Consider the following 9,753-nt stretch of genomic DNA (forward strand, 5'->3'; position numbering starts at 1 on the left):
GTTTTTACCTTCTCTTGATAATCTCTTTCTTCTGTACTAATCTCCTTAGCAAGTGGTCACTAGGCTGCACATTTGCATTTTTCTCCTAAGAATGCTCTCTGTCTCTCTACCACATCGCTGGGTTGAAAGTTTTCCAACTTTTTGCCTTCTGCTTTCTTTTGAATTATAAATTCTGGCTTTATGTTTTGCCTTTTCTGCCATAACTCAGCGTAGGCTGTTGCAAGTAGCCATGCGACTTCCTGAATGCTTTGCTGCTTAGAAATTTCTTCTGCCAGATACCCTGCATCAGTACCTTGAAGTTCCACATTCCATACAACTTTCAGGCATGAACAGAATGCAACCAAGTTCCTTGACAGTTCATAGCAAGGGTGAGCTTTGCCCCAGGTTCCAATAAACTTCTTACTTCTATCTGAGATATCCTCAGTAAGGCCTTTACGGTCCATATTTCTATCAACATTCTGCTTACCACCATTTAACCAGTCTCTAAGAAGTTTCAAATTTTCCCTGGTTTTCTTGTCTTCTAACTCTAATCAGCAACTAGGCTTTTTCTAGCCTGCTTCTCCAAATTTTTCCAGCCTCTCCTCAACACCCAATTCCAAAGGCAATTTCCACATTTTCAAGTATTTGTTATAAGGAACACCTCATTCCTCTTGTACCAATTTTCTGTATTAATCTGTTTCTGTTGCTTGTAACAAAATGCCTGTAACTGGATAATTTCTAAAGAAACAACATTTATTTCTTACAGTTTCAGAGGCTGGGAAGTCCAAAATTCAGGGAACACATCCAGTGAAGGTCTTCCTTGGTGATGGCTTCACCAACACAGGGTATCTCATTACAGAAGCAGAAGCAGAGACAAACTCTTATGTGCCCTCCTTTTAAGGCCCTCAGAATCGCGCCCATGACCACCATTTTTAGTCCATTCACTAGGCATGGTCCTCAGAATCTATTCACCTCTTCAAGGTCCCACCTTTCAATTGCCATAATAGGATTTCACACCCTCAACAGTTACCATGGGGATTAAGCTTCAATGACTTAAATCCTGAGGGACACAATACAACCCATATAAATCCCTAATGCGGCATTATTGAGAGATGAGGCCTTGAAGAGGCTTTGCCCTCATGAGTAGATTAATCCATTCATGGATTAATGGATAAATGGGTTAATATGAGCATGGAACTGGTGGCTTTATAAGAAGAGAAAGGGAGACCTGAGTCAGCATGCTCAGCCCCCTCACCATGTGATTCCCTATGCCACCTCAGTTCCCTGCAGAGAGTCCCCACCAGCAAGAAGGTCCTCACCAGATGGGCCCCCTTGACCTTGAACTTCCCAGCCCAGAACTGTAAGAAATAAATTTATTTTCTTTATAAATTACTCAGTTTCAGCTATTTTGTTATAAGCAACAGAAAATGGACTAAGACACTTACATTTAGGGACAGAAGTATGGGATGGAGGCCCTACTTAAAGCAGCCCTGGGTCGTGTGTCTTGAACCAGACCTATCTGTGTAACTCAGATTGAATTGTGTGTCCAATTCCATCACAGACTGACACTAAGCTCAGAAGAATGACTCTTACCCTGTAACTGTTGATTATATGTCTCAACCAGGCATTGGCTCCAATTCTATAGAGTGCTCAGAGGAAAGAGTGATACCCTGTGGAATATACAGGCCTGCTTATATTGCATATAGACAACTTATGTTTGGACATTTACATAAGAAAAGGTGGTCACCACATGGCATTCTGTGGTCACACTCCTAAAAGCAGATGGCTCGCTAGACCCCTAGAAAATGCCTATGCTGATGCTGTTGCCTAAGCCTCTATTGCCCAAAAATCATGATCCTAGGTGTTAAACAGCAAACACCCATAACACCCCTGTGGCACAACCAAGGGGTCAAGTCAAACACAATTTAAACCTGGAGTCCTTAAACCCAACAAATCAACCACTGCCATGAAGAAAGCCTGATGACACTAATTGGGGACTCTCTGAAAGAAGGAACGTAAAATATGAGCAGAGTGAAGAGAATCCCCCACCCCCACCAAAGTATATTCAATAATCACCAAAAAAAAAAAAAAAAAAAGAAAGAAAAAAAGAAAAAGAAAAAGAAAAAACTGGATCAGGGGAAGGGGGTAGGCATAGACTAAAATGAAGGTCCACAATTTGACCCAGTTGGAAATCTGAAACTCAAAACTAAGAGAATTTATTCAATAAAAAGATTTTTAAAAAGTGCTAATTGGCTTTTGTACTTCTACAACAGAGGATCTAAATTAACTTTAACATCTGCTGAAATGTACCAATTGGCAAACCTTCATTATCTTAATCAGTACTATAGCTCAAATTAGTTATACCCAAGGACACCACAAATTTGAACAAGATAACCCTCTATGCTCTCCGGGGAGCTACCGAGCATAGGCTAGAAGACAAACCCATATGCCTCACCTTAACATTCAGAAACATTGCCTTGCCTGAATTCCCCAGTCATAGCACACTGATGAAATCCTCCTGCGAGGAGATTCATTGACACATTCATTAGAACATACAAATGCTCACAAAGAAGCTCACAAAAAGGGGATGGGTCTTTGGCACATACATTGTACAAGGTCATGGCACGTTGGTTAAGTCCCTGAAAATTATATGGTAAGCCAAGGCCCACTCCATCCCTGACACTGTCAATAAACAGTTATTGATCCTTTCAGCACCCATAATGTTAAAATAATCTGAACACCTTTTAGTCCTTTTTGGGTTCTGAAGGCAATGTATTCCTCATTTTGAAATTTTACTTAAGCCCACTTACGCTGTTTCTCACAAATTGACCCACCTTAAATGGGGCTCCCACATCAAAAGGCTCTAGTCTCCGTCCAAACTGCAATACAATAGCATTGCCCTTAATGTTCCCCAGAGACTGTCTCACTGGAAAGGCTTTTGCAAATTCTTCTCATGCCTGTTGGAGTCTGTGCACCACCAATGACAGCCATAATTTGTCCAGGAACTTCTGGTGTAAAAACTGTCCTCCTCAGCTACACACTAAATAGCATTAAAGGAACAATCACTTGCTGCATATTAGGCCATCCTATGCCCAGAGCCCATGACCCTTCATGCCCAGATGCCCACTATCACTTGGAATATGAAAGTAGCAGCCCACAGGCTCAGCATGGCCATCAGGGCATCTTTGCTAAAATAAAAATAGTGCCTACGGCCGGGACTGTGCTGAAGGTGGCCAGCTGCCCTATTCAGGATTCGAAGTTTCAGGCCAGCATAAAAGAAGATTCCTGGGAGCGCCCGAGCTCCCCCTTGGGACCGAGTGAGCAGCCCAAGGTGGATGTGGCCGAGAACGGGGACAGTGACAACGCAGAGGCAGAGAGGGAGCCACCCAACCCGGCACAGCCCTGTGAGTGACCCCCAGCCCAGACCTGCTCGGGGGGCGGATGCCCGCTAGGCATCCGCCTGCCCCACTGGGCCACTCACCGGCCCCAGGGCTGCCTCCATTTTCTCAGGTGGTGGCGGCTCCGGCCTGGCTTGGCCAAGCCTGTCCTCCTCGCCCAGCTCGGCTCCTCACTGAGCCTTCCCACTTGCTTGCCCTGGCGCAGGGCTTCCCGGAGCCTGCGGGCCACCCTCCCCTCTCACTCCCTCCACAGTTCTCTGGCAGGGCTGGGGGCGTGGGGCGTCCCCAGCCAGTGTCAGGAGGGCAAGGAAGTATGGGCTGGGCCGACTTTCACTCCACCGCACCCTGGGCTCCGGCCCCCGGTAAACTTCCTGTTACTGGGAGGCAGATACCATCTCTGTGGCCACCAGTTCGGAAAAATGTCTAACCAATTTCTGGTTAGGAATAGTGTGGTCGGAGAGTTCCCAAGTTCGCTTGAACCTGCCAGAGAGCTGACTGCGGGCGGGCACCGAACTCGGTCCGCGCCGGTGGGATTCAAAGGTGAACCATGTGCTGCAGGTTCCTACCCCAAGGAGCTCACACTCTGGTGTGGGAGATAAGACAATTACACAAATAACTGTGATACCAGGAGGAAGGTGATAAGTCCCGACAAAGATCTACACAGTGCTACAAAGGCAGCCAGAGTGACCAGTCGTCTGTGCCTAGCAGAAACCTGGTAGACTTCCTTGGCAAGGCGGTGCCGAGCAGGGTGTTGAAGGCCCAACTGATAGACGAAGGTTGCAGAAGACACGTCCCAGCCCAGCCCAGTGCGCACAGAGCAGGGAGACATCCGGCTAGGGAGGTGGAGACTCGACAGAAACCACAAACCCTATGGGATCGCCACTGTGTGATCCAACAGCCCGGGCCAGAGCACACGGAACAGGGAGAAGTCCTGCATGGTAAGTGGAAGCTCAGCAGAGACCACACACCCTGAAGTACCGCCCCGTGATCCAGCAGCCCAGCAGAGTCCAAGCTGACCAGAGAGGTGGCTCCCCGGAGAGGCCCAAGACCCAAGGCAACCACACACACAAGGCACTAGAGGCCAACTGAGCAGTCACGGAGGTAGCCATACCAAACTGGCAACCACAGCAACATCTTAGTCATTCAGTAGTCTCAAACCGGTAGACTATGAAACCCCCTGCCACAATGAATAAACACCAAAAAAAAGATACCAGAAATACAAAAAAATCTAAAAAGTACACCACAAAAAGTTAATAAATCTCATACTCTAGATCCTATAGAACAAGAAGCCCTTGAAATGACTGACAAGGAACTTCGAGTGATAATTCTAAGGAAACTGAATGAGATACAAGAACACTCAGCTAGATATCATGATGAAAGGAGGAAAAGTATACAGGATCTGAAGAGGAAATGTACAAGGAAATCAATGTCCTGGAAAAAAATGTAGCAGAACTTGCTGAACTGAAGAAGTTATTCAGCGAAATAAAAAACACAACGGAGAGTTTAACCAGCAGGCTTGTCGAAGTTGAAGAGAGAACCTCTGAACTTGAAGATGGGCTGTTTGAAATAACACAAGCAGACCAAAAAAAAAAGAAAAAAAGAAAAAAGAATCAAAGACATTGAAGAAAATCTGAGAGAGATACCAGACAACCTTAAGCACTCAAATATCCAAGTCATGGATATCCCAGAAGGGGAGGAAAACGGAGATTGCATTGAAAACATATTCAACAAAATAGTGGCAGAAAATTTCCCAGGTATAGGAAAAGTCACAGATCTTCATATCCAGGAAGCTCAACGATCTCCAAATGTATTCAACCCAAAAAGGCCCTCTCCAAGACATGTTATAGTCAAATTGACAAAACTCAGAGACAAAGAGAAAATCTTAAAAGCTGCAAGAGAGAAGCATCAAATCACCTATAAGGGAGCCCCAATCAGGCTAACATCAGACTTTTCATCACAAACCCTAAAAACTAGAAAGGAATGGGATGATATATTCAAAATAATAAAAGACAAAGATTGCCAGCCAAGAACACTCTACCCTGCAAGGCTATCCTTCCGAAATGAGGGGCAAATAGTATATTTCTCACACAAACAAAAACTGCAGGAGTTCATTACCACACGACCACCCTTACAAGAAATCCTCAAGGGAGTACTGGGTTTGGTTCCTGAAAAATAACTACCACTGCCATAAAAACCCAAGAAAAATCAATACCCAATAGTATAATAAAAATGGCATTCATGAAGAGAAAACAAGCAAACAAAAACTCTATCTACAACCTAAGGAACCAACAAACACAGAAACCAAACAGTAAATCAGAAAGCAAGGAACAAAAGACACCTAAGACAACCAAACAACCAATAAAATGCTAGGAATAAATCAACACCTTTCAATAACAACTCTTAATGTAAAAGGCTTAAATTCCCCAATCAAAAGACACAGACTGGCTGACTGGATCAAAAAGGAGGACCCAACTATATGCTGCCCACAGGACACCCACCTCACCCATAAAGATTCACATAGACTAAGAGTTAAAGGATGGAAAAAGATTTACCATGCAAACAGAAAAGAAAAACGAGCTGGAGTAGCTATTCTTATATCTGACAAAATAGACTTTAAACTAAAAACCATAAAAAGAGACAATGAGGGACACTACTTAATGATAAAAGGACTGATCCATCAAGAAGACATAACAATCGTAAATATGTACGCACCCAATGTTGGAGCAGCCAGATTTATAAAACAAACTCTATTAGACCTAAAGAAGGAAATAGACACTAATACCATAACAGCAGGGGACCTGAACACCCCACTGTCAATATTATACAGATCATCTAGGCAAAGAATCAGTAGAGAAACACAAGATCTAAACAAGACTCTAGACCAATTGGAATTGGCAGATATCTACAGAACATTCCACCCAACAACCTCAGAATATTCATTCTTCTCATCAGCACATGGATCATTCTCCAGGATAGATCACATATTAGGTCACAAATCAAGTCTCAATAAATTCAAAAAAATTGGAATTATCCTATGTATTTTCTCAGACCACAATGGATTAAAACTAGAAATGAATAAAAACGAAACTCTGGAAACTATACAAACACATGGAAATTAAACAGCATTCTACTTAATGACATATGGGTCCAAGAAGAAATCAAGCAGGAAATCAAAAAATTTATTGAAACTAATGAAAATAATGATACATCATACCAAAACATGTGGGATACTGCAAAAGCAGTATTAAGGGTGAAATTTATTGCATTAAAAGTTCACTTCAGAAGAATGGAAGGATGGCAAGTGAACAACCTAACACTTCACCTTAAAGAACTAGAAAAACAAGAACAATCCAAACGTAAAGTTAGCAGACAGAAAGAAATCATTAAGATCAGAGCAGAACTGAATGAAATTGAAAACCAAAAAACAATACAAAAGATCAGTGAATCAAAAAGTTGGTTTTTTGAAAAGATAAATAAAATTGACAAACCATTAGCATGGCTAACAAAAAAAAAGAAGAGAGAAGATTCAAATAACAAAAATTAGAAATGAAAAAGGCGAGATTACAACTGATTCTTCTGAAATACAAGGAATCATTCAAGACTACTATAAACAACTATACGCTAACAAATTTGAAAATCTGGAGGAAGTGGATAAATTTCTGGACACACATAAGCTCCCTAAACTGAACCATGAAGACGTAGAAAATTTGAACAGACCAGTAACAATAAAGGAGATTGAAGCTGTTATCAGAAGGCTCCCAACAAAGAAAAGCCCAGGACCAGATGGATTCACAGCACAATTTTACCAAACATTCAAAGAGGAATTGATACCGATTCTTTACAAACTATTCCAAAAGATTGAAACAGACGCAAATCTCCCAAACTCATTCTATGAAGCAAACATCATCCTGATACCAAAACCAGGTAAAGATATAACCAAAAAAGAAAACTACAGGCCGATATCCTTGATGAATATAGATGCAAAAATCCTCACTAAAATACTATCAAACAGAATATAGCAACACATACGTAAAATTATTCACCACGATCAAGTGGGATTCATCCCAGGGATGCAAGGTTGGTTCAACATACGCAAATCAATAAATGTGATACACCATATTAATAAAGTCAAACACAAGGACCATATGATCATCTCTATAGATGCTGAAAAAGCATTTGATAAAGTTCAGCACTCGTTCATGACAAAGACCCTCTACAAGTTAGGTATAGAGGGAAAGAATCTCAACATAATTAAAGCCATATATGCCAAACCCACTGCCAATATCATCCTGAATGGGGAAAAGCTGAAAGCTTTTCCTTTAAGAACAGGCACTAGACAAGGATGCCCACTCTCACCACTCCTATTCAACATAGTGTTGGAAGTACTAGCCAGAGCAATCAGAGAAGAGAAGGAAATAAAGGGCATCCAGATTGGAAAAGATGAAGTCAAACTGTCCCTGTTTGCAGATGACATGATCCTATATATCGAACAGCCTAAAACCTCTACAAAAAAACTGTTGGAATTGATAAATGATTTCAGCACAGTAGCAGGATACAAAATCAACACACAAAAATCAGTAGCATTTCTTTTCTCCAATAGTGAACATGCAGAAAGAGAAATCAAGAAAGCCTGCCCATTTACAATAGCCACCAAAAAAATAAAATACTTAGGAATTGAGTTAACCAAGGAGGTGAAAAATCTCTATAATGAGAACTACAAACCACTGCTGAGAGAAATTAGAGAGGATACAAGAAGATGGAAAGATATTCCATGCTCTTGGATTGGAAGAATCAACATAGTGAAAATGTCCATACTACCCAAAGTGATATACAAATTCAATGCAATCCTCATCAAAATTCCAAAGACATTTTTCTCAGAAATGGAAAGAACTATCCAGACATTTATATGGAATAATAAAAGACCATGCGTAGCCAAAGCAATGCTGAGCAAAAAAAATAAAGCTGGAGGCATAACACTACCTGACTTTAAGCTATACTACAAAGCTATAATAACCAAAACAGTATGGTACTAGCATAAAAAACAGACACACTGATCAATGGAATAGAATAGAGAATCCAGAAATCAACCCACACACTTACTGCCATCTGATCTTTGACAAAGGCACCAAGCCTATTCACTGGGGAAGGGACTGCCTCTTCAGCAAATGGTGCTGGGATAACTGGATATCCATATGCAGGAGAATGAAATTAGACCCATACCTCTCACCATATACTAAAACCAACTCAAAATGGATTAAGGATTTAAATATACACCCTGAAACAATAAAACTTCTTAAAGAAAACACAGGAGAAACACTTCAGGAAATAGGTCTGGACACAGACTTCATGAATATGACCCCAAAAGCACAGGCAACCAAAGGAAAAATAAACAAATGGGATTATATCAAACTAAAAAGCTTCTGCACAGCAAAAGAAACAATTAACAGAGTTAAAAGACAACCAACACAGTGGGAGAAAATATTTGCAAAATATACATCTGACAAAGGATTAATATCCAGAATATATAAGGAACTCAAACAACTTTACAAGAAGACAACAAGCAACCCAATTAAAAAATGGGCAAAAGAGCTAAGTAGGCATTTCTCTAAGGAAGATATACAAATGGCCAACAGACATATGAAAAAATGCTCCACATCACTCAGCATCCGGGAAATGCAAATCAAAACCACACTGAGATACCATCTAACCCCAGTTAGGATGGCTAAAATCCAAAAGACTCTGAACGATAAATGGCGAGGTTGCGGAGAAAAAGGAACTCCAATACATTGTTGGTGGGACTGCAAAATGGTGCAGCCTCTATGGAAAATGGTATGGAGGTTCCTCAAACAATTGCAGATAGATCTACCATACGACCCAGCTATCCCACTGTTGGGAATATACCCAGAGGAATGGAAATCATCAAGTCGAAGGTATACCTGTTCCCCAGTGTTCATCGCAGCACTCTTTACAATAGCCAAGAGTTGGAACCAGTCCAAATGTCCATCATCAGATGAGTGGATACGGAAAATGTGGTACATCTACACAATGGAATACTACTCAGCTATAAAAATGAATGAAATACTGCCATTTGCAACAACATGGATGGACCTTGAGAGAATTATATTAAGTGAAACAAGTCAGGCACAGAAAGAGAAATACCACATGTTCTCACTTATTGGTGGGAGCTAAAAATTAATATATAAATTCACACACACACACACACACACACACAAAACCGGGGGGGCGGGTGAAGAAGATATAACAACCACAATTACTTGAAGTTGATACGACAAGCAAACAGAAAGGACATTGTTGTGGGGGAGGGAGGAGAGGGAGGAGGGAGGGAGGTTTTGGTAAGGGGCAACAATAATCAACC

The sequence above is a fragment of the Cynocephalus volans genome, chromosome 12, assembly GCF_027409185.1.
Source record: "Cynocephalus volans isolate mCynVol1 chromosome 12, mCynVol1.pri, whole genome shotgun sequence".
NCBI classification, from domain to species: domain Eukaryota; kingdom Metazoa; phylum Chordata; class Mammalia; order Dermoptera; family Cynocephalidae; genus Cynocephalus; species Cynocephalus volans.